Source organism: Parasteatoda tepidariorum, chromosome 5 (assembly GCF_043381705.1).
Source record: "Parasteatoda tepidariorum isolate YZ-2023 chromosome 5, CAS_Ptep_4.0, whole genome shotgun sequence".
Classification (NCBI taxonomy): domain Eukaryota; kingdom Metazoa; phylum Arthropoda; class Arachnida; order Araneae; family Theridiidae; genus Parasteatoda; species Parasteatoda tepidariorum.
Window position 1 is genome coordinate 26,716,317 of NC_092208.1, and position 17,677 is coordinate 26,733,993.

The 17,677-nt window shown below is 25.5% G+C and overlaps 1 protein-coding gene across 1 annotated transcript in view; it reads left to right on the forward strand.

Moving 5' to 3' along the window:
* The first annotated feature begins 218 nt into the window (after nt 1-218).
* Nucleotides 219-17,677, forward strand: part of LOC107449047 (prohormone-1-like) — a 102,150-nt gene continuing 84,691 nt past the window's right edge. Inside the window, exon 1 of the mRNA XM_043041194.2 lies at nt 219-371. The gene's annotated coding sequence lies outside the window, so the exon portion shown is untranslated. The remainder of the gene's footprint in view (nt 372-17,677) is intronic.

Genomic DNA, 17,677 nt, shown 5'->3' on the forward strand with positions numbered 1-17,677 from the left:
ACTCTTCCGAATAACTTTTTCTTCTAAACCGCATGAAATTTTAGACATGAAAGCAAATCCGCCAACTATTTATTGCCACCTCCGTGCGATCAAATTTTGGTGACGTTATCATTGAGCCACACCCAATCCTCACTTCATCATCCAATCGTAAATAGAAGCTGATCCACAAGTGGTTCTAACGGACTGGTCACATGATGAAAAATACCCTATATAAATGGAGAGTTGTTCTTTGCTCAACTCTTCTCCTTCTTTCTTGAAGCAGCTTCCAAAATTTCTTTCTCTTTGACTCATCGCTATTATTTTTCAGAGCAGTTTGATAATCGTCATTCTTCTTTGATTCTCTTCCTTTCTCTATCGCCTTTCTCTTGAAGGTAAAAATATTTTATTTAATTAATTGAATCGAATGAAATTACCTTATTGAAATGTAATTTTTAATTAACTGAAGACGTTAAGCAACTATATAAATGTTTTTATTTTCTCTTAAGTTAATTAATCAGGTATTTTCTCTTAATGATATACTTTTTTTTAACTTTTTACTCTTTTTACGATTTGTAACTTTCTACACTTTTTATTGAATCATTTTCGCAAAAAAAATTTTTTTTATAATTATTTATTCGATTTTCTTCTTTAACATAAAACTTTGCTAACAGTTTGTTTGAATAATTGCATTACGCTTAAAGTGATAAGTAAATGTATTTTCTTTGCTTATTTCTCAAAGCGATGATTTGTATCTTGGTCTTCTATTTACCTCTATTGACACATAAATTATAAATTTAAATATTTTAAAGTATCAATGAAAGTTAATATTTGTAAAAATAATTTAGTAAAAAACTAAGCAAATGCTTCAGTTTTTTACTAAATAAAAACCATTTTCGTTAGAATGTGCTTATTTTATACAAGAAAGGAAAAATAGTTGACTATGTGTTATTTAAGAAAAACTTCATATATTTCCGTACAGTTACAGATTTTTTATAGAAAATAGTACGTAAAAATATGCAAAACACTACTATTTGGTTTTATCACTATTTTTTAAATGACGTAAAGTTTTTTGAGTAAACATACTGAGAGGACAAATCTGATGTTTTCGTATAGTTCTGAATATATAGCTCTTTTCTTTTTCTAAAAATTAATGAATTAATTAAATTTTATTATTATTAAATAAAACGCTATTTATTAAATTCGTAACTTTAAAAATAGAGAAACGATGTTTGTTAAAATTAGTATAAAATATAAATGAATGCAAGTGTAGGTAACAGATAATTGCTCAAGTAATAATTAAACTTTCATTCAAATATTTATATAGTTTACTTTTATAGTTATGTTCAAATGAAACTTTTTAAGCAATTTACGAAATGAGATAGTTTTATTTTTAAACTTATTCTATGACATTAAGAGGAAAGCTTGGCATAATCATATTTTAATGATACTTGTTCTGTGTTTGTGATATATTATAATACATTATGATACATTCAATAATTTATTCTATTAATTAATTTAGTAATTTATTCAATTAGTATATTATTTTATTATGATACATTCAGTAATTTCTTTCAAAATGTAACATTTCCCGAGTATTTTAAAACTTTATCTAAAAATAATTAAAAATACTTAATTGTATTACTTTAAACAGGACACAATGTTTTTCATTTTCAAATCAATAAAATCACATTAATTGAAAAATATATTGTTAGGAATATATCAATCAGTTTGCAAAGCTAAGTAATAGCGTAATGTCCATAAAATTTAAATACTAGCTATGTTCACAATGCCTTATTTTATGATTTTTAAAATGATTTAAATATAAATATCTTGCGACAAAAAAATTATATCCTATTCTTAAAATAATTATCCTTTGGAGAAAAATCTGATAATTCTATGTTACTCAAAAGATAATGAATTTCGTATTTTCAAAATATTGTATAATGTACATCTACATTGTATAAAACATTGTAAATTTTAAGTGATGTTTTAACTGAGAACCAAAATTTTCTCCTCAATAGCCTTGTAGGTATGTATTTTTGTTTTTATATATTTTTGCCACTTCATATTTTAGATATTTTCAAGCACGCTATGTTTTCATTAATTCTAAATTATTCAAAGATACCTGAAAATTTAAAGTAAAATTACGTTAGTTATAGTGATGTTATGAGCAATTAAAAGGCTTCACCCCCAGCTCTCTTCGTTTGTCAACCCCCATAAATGCTATTCATTCATAGTTTGGTTTTTCATAAAAAGTTGATATTTTAAACAAAAGCCTTTTGTTGATTAAATATAAAGTTATTATAATTTTATGTAAGAGCGTATTTTTTTAATATGTGAAGCGTAATGAAACTAATGACTTGCTGTATATGTAAATTAATCGTAAAATATTCTTAAAATATTACTTAAATATTTAGAGATCTACTAACCTGCAGTTGTCATGAAGATATATTTTTAGTTTAGTATTATATATAGTGGTGGTAAGAAACGTGCTAACCCTCAAAATTTCTGCGCAATTAAACCAAGCTCTATGGTTTAATTGCACAGAAATTTTCCTGCTTTGCACTATTTTTATATTTGAAAACAGGGAGAAATCGGCTTTTTGAAACAGGAAAGCTGGCATCTAAAAGTTTAAGAAATGCCGGAACTAATACCCAGAAGGTTAAATGATTCATTACTATTACTAAATTTTAAGATAAATCTTTGATTAGGCATTCCACGAAAAAATATTCGCTAATTACTAACACATAACTTACTATAATATGATACTATTTATTTATTTTCTATTATTTTATATTTATGTATTTATATTTTTTATTTACTGAATCAGGTATTTTTTCATATAATACTTAATTTATATAAAAATACAGTGAATTTTTAGTTAAAAAATAAATTGTTTTAATAATTTTTTAAGAGTTTTTTAAATTTAAAATATTGATATTATTTGGAATTTTTATAACAGATGAAGATTGATTTTTTAATCTCTGCAGAAAAATAGTAATGATTTTTCAAATCTTTTTATTAATAAGTGTTTTCTAATTTAATTTTAAAAAAATTATTAATTTATAATTAAATGTAAAAAAAATGATTTTATTTTGATTAAAAAGTTCTAGAGATACAGTGAGGTACGAAAAAAGTAAAATTATGAAATTAACATTAAAGGGTTAAAATTTTTAACCATTCTCCTGAGCAAGTTGTTATATTTCCTAGATCCCCTTATATTTGTGTGTCAAAAAACAAAATCTATCGAAAAAAAAGTATGTTTGTTCAGAGAAAGTTCTATCACGCTTACGTCACGTTAGTTTCTTGTATCACGTTAAATGATCATGAAAAATATTCCATTAAACCATTGGTACTTACGTGTATATTATGCTTAATTATTATTTAAAACAATAGTTGTTAAGATTATTTACGCAAAACAGTATTTATAGACAAAACAATGAATTTTAAACAATAAAGTTTCAAATTAAAAGATTGAAAAGATTTGGTTTATTTAACTTAAAATTTAATATGCTTAAAAATTTTGATAATTAGGTCAAATTTTCCATTTGCCACCATCTAATCTCTCATTTTTCTATTTTTTTAAAATTATTTTATTTATTATTATCATTACTATTATATTTTTATTTTTGATATATAAATATGATTAATTTTGATAAAAATAAACACGTGAGAAATGAAAAAATAATTTCCCAATAATGGATAAATTTCATTATTTATGGTTAAAAGAAAGCAAAAAAAAAAATGCTCAAATTGCAATAGCTTTCCAACAATTTAGAATTTAAAAGTCAAGTTTATAATGGAAAATTTTCCCTTTATCACTTCGAAATTGAACTGCTAAGGCAAATATGTATTTTTAATCGAACCTGAAACATTTCGAGAATATTTCAAGATATTAAACTTTCCAAAAGCTAGTTTTCCAAGATACAATCCAATTTTTTACAGTTGATCTTATATAAACGGCTTTTTTAACTATTTTTAGCCAGCACATTAAGTTGAACGCTTTTCATGACAAATTCCGATCCTTACAAACAGAAATTATAAAATTCAAAAACACTTTTTTTATTTAATTACCAAACTTACAAATGTATTAATGAAATAAACTAGTTTTTCTTTTAACGTAATAAATAAAATGCGTAATAGTAAAATTTGCAAAAAATTATGCCCCATTTAAAAATATTATGCACGCATTTCTTAATGAATTTACAAATTTGTAATTCCAGCATAAATATATTTATCGAACTAGACTTTTATTTTTAAGATTAGCCTAAAAATAAATAATTTAAGCTCATAAGCTTAGAATAAAATATCGTATTTCTTTTTAAAATCACATATTTTGTATTGTTATAATTAGTTATTGTGAGAAAAATCACTACTGTCAAAATGATAAATGTCTTTAAGACCATTACTTAATTTATTACTTTTACAAAAAATAGAAACTGCTAAGAAAATATATGCTTTATTAGAACCTCTAATGAGTAAAACTCCTCTCTCTTACTTTTTATAAACCAAAACTGTAATTAATTTTATTCTCAAAACCTCGATATTAATTTTTATACCTGTCAAAATTTGGAAAAACTTTGTGCATGAAATGTTTAAAACAACATTTTATATCTGGTTTAAATTTAAAATTGTGTAAAGTAACTGTTCAAATCTTTCACAAACTCATAATATAAAAAAAGTAAAATTAATCTCATATTTTGTTTCAATTTTTAATTATGTATCGTTTAAAATTATATTTAAACTCTCATGTATCTTTTCATTTGTAATCACGACAGTGTTAGTATTCAAAACAGAATAATGTCAAAATCGAATAAGATTTTATTTATGTTTAATTTTTAAATACTTATTTTATATTTATATTTATAAAGAAAACGTCAAAAACCCAATATTAAGAAGGAAAAGGCCATGCATCATGTTTACAAACATATATTACTTTTGTGTAATCCAATAACTTTTCTTCTTATAGTAAGTATTTGATAAATGAAGAATATTTACAAGCAAATACATCTCATTGTTTGTTTGGTTGACATTTTTTCTATATTCGTTTAAATCTTTTCAGATTTGGAAACAAAGTTATTACATTTCAAACTTTGTCACGGCTTATTACAATCTTTACTAACATGGTTATTACACGCAAATGTTTCATTGAGATAAAACTTTTTGATAATTTTTTTTAAATACAAGACCCTAAAAAGGATTTTTCAAAAGAAAAAAATTGATATAGTTTATTGCTTAGAAATATTAATTTCTAAACTATTAATATGGCCTGTAAATTGAAATTTACTTATAAAGAGAAATGTGTACAATTAATTCCGTAATACAAATTTAATTTCATTTAAAAATTTAAACTTTTTAAAACATATTTTCGAACCACAGTTAAGTAAATTATTAAAACTTTTTGTAAAATAACTTTTTCTTTAGAATGTTAGAATTGTCGTTAGAACTGTTCAAGATTTCCTAAGCATCCAAACAGTTTTCCTAAACATCAGTAATTAATAAAAGGTCTAACGACAAATATTTGCTAGTCTATAAAAAAATTCTGGATCAAATTGCAGTATGAAGCATCATCTATAACATCCATTTTACCTTGAAATCTATTTTTACTGTAAACTATTAAGCCGTGATTTTTACAGTAATATTTATTTATTTAAAGTGCTTTTAAAATACTTATTACTGTTGGTATATCAAGCAGTTTTTGGTAATATGTTCCGGTAAAAACAGATTTTAAATCTGCATTTTAATAGCCGGTAATTTTTTCCATGATTTAATCCGAAATTAGATTGTAAGTACAGTAAAAACCTCCTATATTCTGCCGAAATGCTATTCACACTCTGAAGAATAAAAATGGTTTTTATGCCATGCTCTAAAGTATCATGATAAAATAACATTATTTTTCAGAGATTGCCAATTTATCAATAAAATTACGTTAAAATAAAAGCGGTAATTACGCATTTACTAAACTAGTGTATGCAATTAAATTGATCACCAAAAGTATCAAATATTAATTTAACAGTTCGCAATCGTTATGAACGATTACTTCCTAACCTCTGAACTTAATAATTATGATTATTATCCAAATATTACTTTTACATCTATTTTAAATGTTGCAGAAATGTGTCTCAAAATAATGATTATTCTATATCTTTTGCATTCATGCTTGATTGAAACTTACAGTTATCAAAATTTAAAAAAAAATTGGTTATCAAATTTTGAAATGAAATGCTGATTAAAAGCAATATTGATAAAAAAAATGGGACAGAGATTTTAAATGGAAACAAAGATTATAATTTTTCATTTGTTTAGAATTGCAGTGAGGTTAAAAATTTTCTTCCAAACTGCTTACGTTCATAAATATATTTAAATTATATATTTTGTACATAATATATATGCTTTAAGATATTTATGTGCATAAATTGTTTTCAGGAAAATATATCTTTTTTTAAAAAAATAAATTTTCGTTTATTAAATACTTGATATTTTGTAAATATAATGACTTATATGATAATTATTAAATATATAATGATCAATTATTAAATTGATATAATGATTAATTATTAAATTGCATTTATGTCAGACAAATAGTTACTAAAATATTTTAACGCTTAAATGGTTTATTATTTTCATACTCATAAACTCTAAAGCAAATTTCCATAAAGCAAATTTATTAGTTTAAAATATAATTGTATGTAATAAGATTTTACGACATTTTTAAAAAGATATATTTTTATTTGTTTATTTGCATTTATCATTTTATTAATAAACAATGAAAGTGAAATTCTACTAATTGAATAAAAAAGTTATTTTGAAATAAAATTAGAAATACATATTTAAATCTCAGGAAATTATTACTTTCGACATTTACGAAAACATTTATTAGTTTGTTCCTAAGCTTGATTAAAATCAATCCGGTCTCTAACTTATTACAACTAAACTTTTACCTAATGATTACATTTCAAATGAGTCTGTAAAAGTTACATAATGATCTATTCCTTGAATTAAAATCTTTTGGACTATACATTTATTATGAACGACAATTATTATATGTTTATTATGAAACAAAATTATTTTATATTCATTATAAAAAATGTTTTGGAGTTTTACTAACAAAAGTAATAAAACTTTAAAAAATATGTTTATTTGTTGTTATCTTTTACTTGTTAAAAAGCATACATGTAAAATATAATGATAATTTCAATAGAAAGGCAATGAATTTCATTTGAAGGAATTCAGAACTTCCAATATTAACCTTTTAACTAGCTTATAACAGATATAAAATAATTTGTTACGTTTATTGGTTTGTTCTGTTTTACACTTGTATTACTTTATTGCTTAAGTTATTCAATTAATAAATATTAAAACTTCTATATTTTATTCTATGGTAGTTCTTTTCTTTTAATTACAAAGATTTACCATTTCCCACCAAACATAATGTTAGATATTTTGCTGGTAAAGTTAATTGTTAAATTTCTTACTTTATTTACTGACAAAGCATACTTAACTGAATGTAACAATTGTAATTTACAACTATTCCAGATTCTTTTTTATGTTATGTATTTTTAAAGAATTTTTTTTAAAAAATAATCATTCTTCATTTACTAGAAAATTGTAAATTACTAACAAGACGTGTATACACCAAAAGTCATTCGTCATTTGAGTAATATTTTGTGTACATTGTACTTTATGAAAGGCCTATTTCTCTCTGATAATTTGAATGAAATATTTTTAAAAAAATTTACATAAAAAAGTTAATCAAAAATATTTTTAAAAAACAGAAGGGAAATTCCGTTTCGTAGAATTACAATAAAGTAATTTATTATAAATGCGATGAATGGTTAGATCAAGTTTCTGCCACGATTTGAGTAATATTTAACTCACACAAAAACTGGAGACTATTTCATTTTGGTTATTTAAATAAAGTGTTTTAACATAAATTCACACAAAAAGTCTGTAAAAACGAAAATTGTTTTCCTAAAAGAGAGGAAAATTTTCATTTCGTAAAAATATGTTTATGTTATTGTACTAATGCAATGAGTGAGAACCGTTCTTACAATTTAATTAGGATTAACTAAAAATGCACTGTAAAATATTTGTAAAAAATACATGATTAATATCATTTGATTTTCAATCAACATTTATACAAACTCAAAACCTGCTTTTTTATATTAGTAGACAATTAAAAATTAGCTCTTACGAATAAAATTAATTATTTTTATTGATTTGGCAGAAATTAGAATGTAATTTGCAGTATCTAGTCCATATTGTATCTGCTCTTTTAAATTTAATTCATGTGTCCATGATGTGGTTATCAGTTTTTTTTTAATCGTGGCATTTTAATTACTTATCATTCAAGTTCTAACTGCAGCATTTGTATTAGTAAATTACCTATGTTTCTGATACAAAACATCAATATTTCAGGATACAGGATTTTAATAAAAAGCTGCAGTACATTGTAATTCCATCTTTAGCTATTCTTTAACATTTAACTATTCGACTATTCTTTAACATTTAACTATTTGACTATTCTTTAAGCATTTTAAACGATTTCAGATTTATAATAAACTGAATAGTAGTTCCAATAGAAACTTTTTACGAAAATAATGGTATTAAAAATGCTTTATCATCTTCTTACCTTTATAAGATTTTAAAAATGCTTAAGATTATATAAACAGCCTTAAAGTTTCGAAGATTGTATGCTTAAAATCCGGAATTCTTCATCATTAGTATTGTAATCTCATATGAATTTTAAAGTAATTATTAAAATGTTTTTTAGATTTCAAAACTCTTTAATAAATTTCTCAGAACATTTTGTAAGAACATTTTGAGAATAGTTTTCAAAGCAACTTTCCTTCCTCATTTTCAAAAAAAAAAAAAAAAAAAAAAAAAAAAAAAAAAAAAAAAAAANAAAAAAAAAAAAAACGAAACTTCTAAGATGTTGCAAGTTAATTTTTACCAAAGCGCTTTGGTAATGATTTTGGAAAAATTAAGAATAAAAATGGTTTTATTATCTGTGCTAAAATTTAGTAATTTTATCATGATACTTTAGAACATAGCATAAAAAACATTTTTTCGGCAAGTTTACTTTTCAGTTTTAGGTTTTTACAAATAAAAGTATATTTTGCTATGTATATGAATACTGTACTATAGATACTTAAGTATAAAAGTATATTTTGTCAATAAAAGTGTAATTTTGAAAACTAGAATTTTCTGTAAACCGTTACTATATGAAAGTAAAAACTACTAAATAAAATGGTATAAATACCCTATATTTTGGATTTATTAACCAGATATATGGTTTTTATTGCAAGAAATGCCATTACTTTGCAGTACGGTAATTTTACCAGATCCCCCCCCCCGTAATACAACATTAGTTCAGCGTATTCAATTTATTGTTTGACACAAATTATTTTAAGCAATCTTTTCCGAGGAATTTCATTAATTCCAGCACTTAAGCAGCGTTTGAGTTTATAATGATTATTTTTTTCAATGTTTCGAAACTTACAATAATAATTACAAATTACATAAAAAATAAAATAATTGTTTTTCAGTTAATAATATAAAAGTTTCTATAAATATTTTTAAAATATTCGTTAATTTAATGGGGAGTAAATTTGGTTGAATACATCCAGTTTGAACAACAGCAGACGATACTGCTTAAACATTTAAAAGTTTGGAATATTTTAAACATACTGTATTACTGCATATTATATGTATGTATTGTATAGAAATAGTATATATTATATACTATTTCTTCATATTATATTTAAAAACATAAAAATATTTTGAAAGTTGGTTGCTTATTTCAAACACCAATTTCGAATACATTATTTCGCAATCATTCCATTAATATTTCGATTGCTGCTAGGAATTTTACATAAAAACTTTTACGTAATTTAAATTTTCTTTCTTAAGTTAATTACTATATAATTGTTATATAAACACTACAAATATTCACATTTCATAACAAAATATTTTAGAAATTCATAAGGTGTATTTAAGTTGGTAATAGGTGACTATTAGACAGCTATTTGATGGAAAGGGTACTTTTTGCCGCAAGAAGCACTTTACCCGAAAATGTTACTGAACAAAAAAAAACTTATAGACCGTAAGAATTACTATAAAATTGTAAAATCACTCTAATTAAATAAATATAACTTTAAAAATTACGACATACTGTTTCATGGTCATGATGGACTTAACGTTACGGACTTACGGTTTGTACTGATGCACCAAAAGTACCGGTGATTGATACCGTAATTTTATCAGGAATTTTTTTTACAGAGTGGAACGATTAGCTTTACTTATGCTACTTGCCATTTTTTATTTAAATTTGTGAATATTTTACAAAGCTTTGCTTTAAAATATAAAAACGTCTACTTTATTTAACTACCTTCACTTTTACTGGCGAACATAACCTTCACTAACTTTATCCAATTGAATTTTTATGCATTGCCTTCTGAAAACTAAACGATTATCGTACACTACGTTTTTTCAGTTTCATCAAATTTGAACTATGATTTACTAGTATCAGAATTCAAAAATTTTGCTTATTGAGCATTTTTCCATGCAAAAACTGTGTTTTGTAATGAAGAAATTTGCGTCATTTATATCAATAAATGCTGTTTAGACACAGATTAGTTTGCACCATTGCAAATCAGCTTTTGTGCATAATTAAGACACAAATGTTTAAGGCAGACATCATTAGTATACCTCCAGTTAGTCTTCCTAAACTGCACTTACATGTTAATTCCCCAGTTCATTCAATGACAGATTGGTGAATAATCACTGATGATTGTCTTCGGTGTGATTAAGTAGAAATGTTACTTGTAGGAATGCTACATTTAGCTACAGAATATTCTAGCATTTACAATAGACAGATTTTATTAAATTCCTTACAATTTACAAAACATATTCATTTAAAAAAGCGTATTCAAATTACAGATTGTGTTAAATTTTTTCAATTAATCTTAGTTATTTAATACTGCTTCAAGATAAGAAACAAGTTTTTTCTCTGTTCAATCATTACAAATATAGATTTTTAGTTTCAGTTTGCGATTCTATATAACTCTATTTCATTTCCTTAAAAAAAATTCCAAATATCTAAAAAAGTAAAAATAAATCAATGTGAATATAAAAATGGGAAACTAAAAGTAGAAATTTAATATAATTTGAACGAAATATCTTAAAATTATTAAGAAAAGAAAGGTTTTTGTTTACAATGAGCGGAAAAATTAACATTCTAAAAAAAACTTTTTATATAATAGAATTTAAAGTTTTAAGGTATAACATTTTTACCTATTTTAAATCATATCTTATAGTTGAAATCATATTTTAAAAATGCCGTACATTTAAAGTTCAGTTTCTCATGAACTATTTAGCCGATTTCGTTAAAAAAAGTTTTTCTTTATAAGACTACATTCTTTCAAATGGTATAAATGATTTAGAGGTAACGAAAACCCAATCGATACAAAAAACTTGTATTCGTTCAAAGAAACTACATTTGTGTATTTGATTTTAGAATTTAAAATATTAGCTGTTCTGAGAAAACATCATATTTAAATTTATTCCTTTAAACTATTAATATCGAGTCCTTGTACTTAAGGATCGGAGAGAAAATTAATTAAGAGAAAATAAGATATTAAATAGCTAAGTCTCAAGAAAAACAGTTTATTCAGAGGAGCCCATCCACATTTTAGAATTGCACTATAGAAGAAAAATAAAGATTAAAGTTTAAACAGAAAGAAAAAGTAAAGCATACAGGTGACAGATCAGTATGGGCCAGGAGGCATGAAGGTTATTAGGCTTCAATTTCGTAACCAGCAGTACTAGGCCCAAGCTGTCGTAAAAAAATTAGCTCAAAGTATTTTCTGGAATGAATGTAACAAGATATTTTGAAAATATTCAGCACTGAAAAAGACAAATTTTGTCAAGGTCAATGATTTTTTTTGTCCAAACTCTACATAAAACATTAAAAACAAAATAAAATGTTTTTAAGCTCACATACACCATAGTGCAGGTTAGTAGTTCACTTTTTTTACAAACAACGAGGAGTCTCAAGCAGTGTTAAAGTTAAAAAAAATACGGATCAGATTACGGTAAAATTTACCGGCACCCAGTACTTTTAACTGTAAAATTAATTACCAAAATACTGATATACAGTAATTTTCAAAGGAATATTTATTTTAAAATCACTAAATCATTATAGTTGAATAATTATTATTGTGACACCCGGTGGATGAGTGGTAGAGCTTCGCGCTGTCATGACACAGGTCTTTGGTTCGATCCTCGGACCGGACATGGTTGATTCAGCCTTTCATCCCTTCTGTGGGTCTATAAAATGAGTACGAAGCCTGCTTGGGAACTAAACACTGGTGTTTCCGCTTTGGGCTAACAGCCCAGCCGGAACATTTTCTTTTGCACCCCAGAGCCCAAAGCTCAAGAAAACTGAGATGGGCACAGTAGGCCTTCGAGCAACTGAGTTTAGTTTAATTATTATTGTAAAGTAAACAGTATAAAATTTTACAGAAAAAATGTATTTTACGGTAAAATTAATTTTACGGATGATGCACCAGAATGCTTGTGGTACTTTTTATCATAATTTAATCCAACTTTTTTTTCACATTTTTTTGGTGATATGCATTATTGGCATAAGCGAATCCTAACAAGATCAGGAATATTATTTAATTACACTCTATGCAGAAAAAAATAATAAAGTAATTCTAAACCCTAATGTAGCTTTTAAAGTTCACGTGATAATAATATTATAAGTTATAATTACCTATAATAATAATTTTATAAAGTTAATTCAAATTACTCTTAAGACATTTACCATTAAAGTTTTAAAACCTTACTATATCAATGGAAACAGAATTATTCTAAATTCCACTCAGAAACGAAATTCGAATCTGAAAGCAAAACATATTTGAGGTTTGTAGTGGAAAGGAAGTGAAGTCATTGGAACAGAAGTATTTTCTGTGTAAATAGGAGAAATGACATTTTGAAGCCGAGGAATTAATATCCGTTTATTAATCAAGTATAATGAGGCAAATGAGACAGCGTGGAAGAATTGAGGATTAAATTATTTGGCAGTAGCTAAGAAAATTGCCTCAAATAACTTAACTTTGGAGTAATTTGAATTTTTCCTATCGCACATGATAAATTCACATTATGTCACATGGTAATGACTTCTAAAAGTAAGATTGTTACAAGTTTTGTATTATATGCATTTAAAGTAGATTGGCGCATTAGCACAAGCGTTAATGCATTTTCCCTTGGTAAATATTAGTTTATAATTGAACTTTTTTTAAAAAAAAACTAGAATCAAGTGAATAGTTTTTCTATTAGTTTTGAAATGAAACGTTTTATAAAGAACTTATTTAAGTTGTTTTGTATGTAAATTTATTTCGATCAAACTTGTTTTAAGTTTCATGAGAATGACATCGTATGTAGGAATTCATATATAGCATTCAAAGTACATGGTTACATTTAAACATTTAAGAGAATGTTAGTCTGTAATAAGATTTCGGTTTGCTTTTTTTTAAAACTTTTTTTCCAGAGAATTATCATTGGCAATATGAGAGAATTTTATTTTTTAAAAATTATATATAGTGTTGTAGAACACTTCTGAAATCAAATAGTGCAAAAATATTCTAAAACTTCACAAAAATTGTATAATGTATATGCAGTTACTATGTACATTTAAAAAACATGTTGAGGGTTTATGCAAATGTCATTTAATTTCCATTTATTTAATATTTGTCTGTAATTTAGTTTTTTTTAAGTTTTAATTAAATAGAAATTTATTACAAAATTTATAAATAAAATATTTTTTAAGCATTGTAATTCAGTTGATGTAATATTTACTGAAAAAAACTTTTAAAACATTATAGGATAAAAATAAATGTGTCTTCCTATATTACAAAAGAAATTGCATTGTCACCGTGGCCGCTGCATCATGTAGTATTTATTTAATTGTAAACATCTTTTTCATGAAATGCATTTAGAAAAAAAATATGATCAAAACTACCAGAATATAGTAACATTTACGTGTTTATAGCTCTATAAGAACACCAAAAAGTTCGGTAATTTTTACCGATACGCTTCTGTAATGATTTTGGTAAAATTAACAATATGAATTTACAATATGTGATAAAATTTGGTACATGTAGGAGTTGAGTAATTTTTTCAGGATAGCTTAGAGCATGGCATAAAAATCATTTATTCGGTTAAATTTACTGTTAAGTATTGTATTTCAATAAATGTGTGATAATAAGAACTATAATTCTGATATACAGAATTTCCGGTAAACCGTTGAGATATGAAAAAAATAATAACCAAATGATAATTTAAATACTGCATACCTTAATTTTTGTAACCAGAATTATGTTGTTTTTTTTCTTTCAGAAATGTCATTGCCAAACAGTGAGGAAGTTTTACCAACAATGAAGTTAATAATTTGCATTACATACTTAGTACTTAAAAACTTAACTCCTCATTATCATAGTGTCATTACTCAAACATCATTACCATACACTTAACTTAAAAACTTAACTAGCTTTTTACGACATATTTTTATAAATCATGAATGACTAAACACTTTTTTGACGAAATGGAAATTATTGCAGCAAAATAAACATTTAGTGTGATCTTAATTTCACAATAAATTATTAAACACCATTATTCTTTTTTTAACAAAATAATTCAGACAATTTTTTTTAGAATAAATCATTTTATTTCTCAGATTTATCTCTCTCAGTGAGTACATAATTTCAATTTCAAATAATTTTCAAACTAAATTTTATTTTCACGATTACTGAAAAAATATTTGTCTGAAATATATATATTTGTTGAAAANTTGGAACACTAATTTGTCTGGAAATTTAAAGTAAAGAGTATATTACCTGTGAACTTTCCTATTCATGAATAAGAAAGGACTTAGAATTATTTCACTTCATTAAAGTTCGAACTCTGACGAATTTTGATTGAAACGGCTTTTGAGAAGTCGCTATAAATATTTACTATGCTCTGTAATCGTAATTTATAATGAAAGAGTACAATGTGCTTTCAATAAAAGATCGGATATTGGAGGCGCACCCAATCTCCATAACACAAGTACTAATTAAGTATTTGATTAGAAACCAACTTAACGGAACTGAAATTAATGTATTGTTTAATGCGACCTAAATTTTAAGAAGGAATGGTAAAAATTATAACTTTAAGAGCAATTTGCACTTGTAAATATTCTATTTACTTCTTGAAAATTTGATCGCAATTGCGGTTAATAAAATTTCTTGTTCAGCACACCAGCACTGGACATTTTGATGGAACTAACCCGCATTTGCGTCATATTCGGGAAATAACACGAAAACCTCCTACGGTTAGCCTGGCAGCAATGTGACTCTAATTCATGATCCGTCTACCACTGATGATTATATACGTCATCACTGTGGTAGTGCGAGCGACTAGCCATTGCTGGGATTCAAACACGGGTCACCTCATTGGGAGATGAGAGCTCTATTTCTGTAGCAACATCGGCTCTAGATAGTTTATTGACATTCTTTGAAGACTGAGAAACTTGATGATTTGATCATAATTTCTATACATTGATCTCTCTCCTCTACAACTGAGTTTCCTACAAGGGCAGAATTCGATATCCGACAGCAGTATGTGTGTATAAAATGTTACAATGTTAGTTCTTTGTTTATTGGAATGTTTGTTAGAATATCACTTCTTTGATCTTAATTTTCTGATTTTTTTTTTGTACTTTAATGGCTTTTATTGCTATATGGATATCATTGGATCCATTGAGACTTTTTTCACTTTAATATCATTGTTTTCAGCTGTAAATGAGTTCAAGTTTTTCATTTTCTACATTCTTTCATGGTTTTGGTCATGGAACAATTATTTATACTAAACCTGTTAACATTCTTATAATTGTTCATATTTTTCGTGAAAGTAGTAGCAAGCGGAAATTTTAGTCAGGGCTAGTATTTTGGAACTGAAATTTTATGCTCTGATCTAAGCATCTAATGCAAAATTCATAACTTTTTTCTGTTCCTTTAATGTTTTTAGAGTAATAATTTCATGCATTAGTTTTGGTATTTATACCTGTCAAGACATCCAAGTTTCTAAAATTAGACGTAATTTGACTCGGCACTAAGGTTCTTTACTAATGTACTTAGTTTACCAATGGTTTTGTATTGGGAAAAATAAGAATGGAATACAAATTTTTACAGCGAATAAGTAACGATAAGTACACGTCAGATCAGAAAAATAAAAAAAATAAAAAACATTTTTGTTACTTTAAAAAGCTTTTTTAATAAAATCAAAGTTGACTGGTGGAAAAATTACACACCTCTGACCTATAATTTTCCAATTTTAATTTTTGATAGTCGGCATTAAAATGAGAAAAGAAAAAGGATAGGAATAAAATTAAGTGTCATTAACGATGACGTTTTAAAATTATTTAGTACCGTGTATATTTGATATAGTGTATAATCAGAAATATCAACATTTTGATCCGTATTATACTCCAGTCACCAATTTTAATGCCATTAGTCAATACAAAAGTGGAAAATTGCAAAAAAACTGCTTTTCTTTCTAAAATTTTTGAATTAGTAATAAAAACTTAAAATCCCCATTTAAGATCTCGAGGTCTTTTATCGTCGCACCTTCTTGCACATGGGATAATGTTAAGAAATCCACTTTATCAACTGTTTTTTTTTTTAATTTTATTTATTTTTTAAATTTATTTTTTAAAAATGAAACACTCCTATTCTTATTTTTATTGATTTGACGACAATTTCTCAAGATACAATACACTAAACAATATTACTTTTCAATCACATTTGCACATTTTTAACTCAAATTGTAACAAAAAAAAATTGAGTTTGGAATTGAAAGCTTCCGACTTCCCTAGATATCTAGTATCCAGAAATTTATCCGTATTTGAGAAATTTACCCGTAAATTTATCCGTCCGCTTCAAAATCAAACGTCGTTAATTTGCCTCAGTACTATAGATAATTCAAATTGAGGCAATAACTCATCGCCTAAATTAATCATAAATTAAACTCAAGTGAGCGATTTGTTACCTAAGCTATCAAGATTAGGAATTCTGTTTATATTTAGAAAAGGATTATCTTCAAGAATTAAGTATAACCATAGTCACCAGCTCAATCAATTTTTTTGTCAGCAGTACTGTTATTTATTCTAGCCCAGTGATATTTTTCTTTCTTTAATTATAGAAGGGTCTAAAAAATGCTGTTTTTATTTTGTTAAATTTTCATATTTTATTCCGCTTTAAGTATTTTTATCATTTATTTTTTATTTAAGTTTTTAATGATATACAATATCTCAATTTTTAAGGAAATTAAAATACTTTTTATTATATTAACAATAAATATTTACTTGAATTCTACTCCTAAATTAACAGCTATTTGTTGAATAAATCCATTCAGAATTAACTTGTAGAAAAAAACTTAATTTTCAGAATTAACTTCTTTTCTCTCTCTCTCTCTCTCTCTCTCTCTCTCTCTCTCTCTCTCTCTCTCTCTCTCTCTCTCTCTCTCTCTCTCTCTCTCTCTCTCTCTCTCTCTCTCTCTCTCTCTCTCTCTCTCTCTCTCTCTCTCTCTCTCTCTCTCTCTCTCTCTCTCTCTCTCTCTCTCTCTCTCTCTCTCTCTCTCTCTCTCTCTCTCTCTC